Genomic DNA, 1,707 nt, shown 5'->3' with positions numbered 1-1,707 from the left:
CACCTATGCTTTTTATGTTGTTTATATTTCGCGGGGATTGACGTATATACGCCATGTTTTACTTTGGCCGAACGTTTTTTTTTATCCCAATTTTTTACTGTTTGTCACTTTTGCTGTTATGTGCTTCCTAGGATTTTCACACACCGATTTTTTTCTCACTTGTGATTTTCACATTTTACACAGTTGTCACGTTTGACTTTTGTTCCCAATATGAAATAGATAAAAATAAGAGATATAGCAACTATATTGAACAGGTCTTGACATCTAAACTAGATTTCATGCACTGGGCAAATGCGTACAAACGGTCCTACAGTGTACAATGGTTATATATGATCATGCCACCTATTACAAATGGCTATGAGAACTTTCCGGAACCTCCAAGCTTTTGCGCCTTTTGCCGCTACTTTAAATTGCTATTACTAATTCAATGCTACAGCATTCATCACGCAATAAATGAATTCAACCAAAAAACATTTGCTTGAAACTGTATTTAGCTGGCCAGTGGTTTTCAACCTGTGTTACACCTGAGCTTCTGAGGTAGTACGCGAGTAGCTTTCTGCAATACCTAATTCAAGTGAGATCATAACAGAAAACTTAACTGATCCAACTGAATAGCTCTGGTTTTGGGCAAAACTCTTGTCTTGGAAACGTTTTTGAAATTGCTATCCTTGTTGGTTTTAAATATGCTAGACTGGTCGAGAAAATAGTCCCATTTCCTGGCAACCCGTTCAAACAGGATTTAGGTGGTACTCAGCGACAGAAAAAGTAGTCGGTGGTACGCAATCCGTAGAAGGTTGAGAACCACTGAGCTAATCTATATGACGAACTTGTTGTTAATTGGATTTGTTGGAATTTCTGGAAAACACCATCTCAAATCGATCTTGTTGCAGAGGTAAAAAACAAACATAAAATAGCCATTTCATAGATTGGGAGCCACTACACTAGTGTACTATTTGACATAATTTTACTGCCACAAGATGACGACAAAGTTCCATTATTATGACGTTGACTGCGTCATGGTGTATGGGCGCGAAATAGCGATGATTACGAACTTAATGATGCAGCAAGCTTGGTTTGTTGTGGAGCATTTCATGAGAATGCAAATACATTTTCATCACTCTGTTTTTATGAGGCGGCAGTTGGGCTGCCAGAGTCACCCTGTTTATGGTGGTAAGTGTTTAAAATTGCATATTAAATCATTTACACATATATCTCATAATTTGCAATAAAGTTTACATACATTTTAAAAGCTGACATAACATTTGTATGATATGACATAGATTTTCGGTTTTATCTTGATTTGCCCAAACAACCAATCTTGCCTTTTATCTTGGAATATTAAATATACATACAATTAGTCATTAGTGTCATGTAAAATTATGCCCACATAAAGTTTTGATTGACATTTTAACATCTTTCACTTGACTGCTTCTTGGTAATCAGATAAGGATTATCATGTTATGTAACCTGAACATTTTACATCCAAATACAACAGAACGGTGATTTCACACACTGATGTTTGTAGTTCTTTGCATGACTCATTGTATTTACTCATTTCCTTAAGCAATGTGAATTGTTTGTCAAATGATTGCTGTGGATGATGGCTTTAAAGCCAAATTCCTGGCTAAACTAATAATACAACTTGTGTTGAATGTTTATGCATTGCCGCCATATGTTTGTTTCAGGAAGTGGTCTATGATTTAATAT

The sequence above is a fragment of the Phallusia mammillata genome, chromosome 6 (genome assembly GCF_965637545.1).
Source record: "Phallusia mammillata chromosome 6, kaPhaMamm4.hap1.1, whole genome shotgun sequence".
NCBI lineage: Eukaryota > Metazoa > Chordata > Ascidiacea > Phlebobranchia > Ascidiidae > Phallusia > Phallusia mammillata.
Note: the sequence above shows the minus strand (reverse complement) of the source record.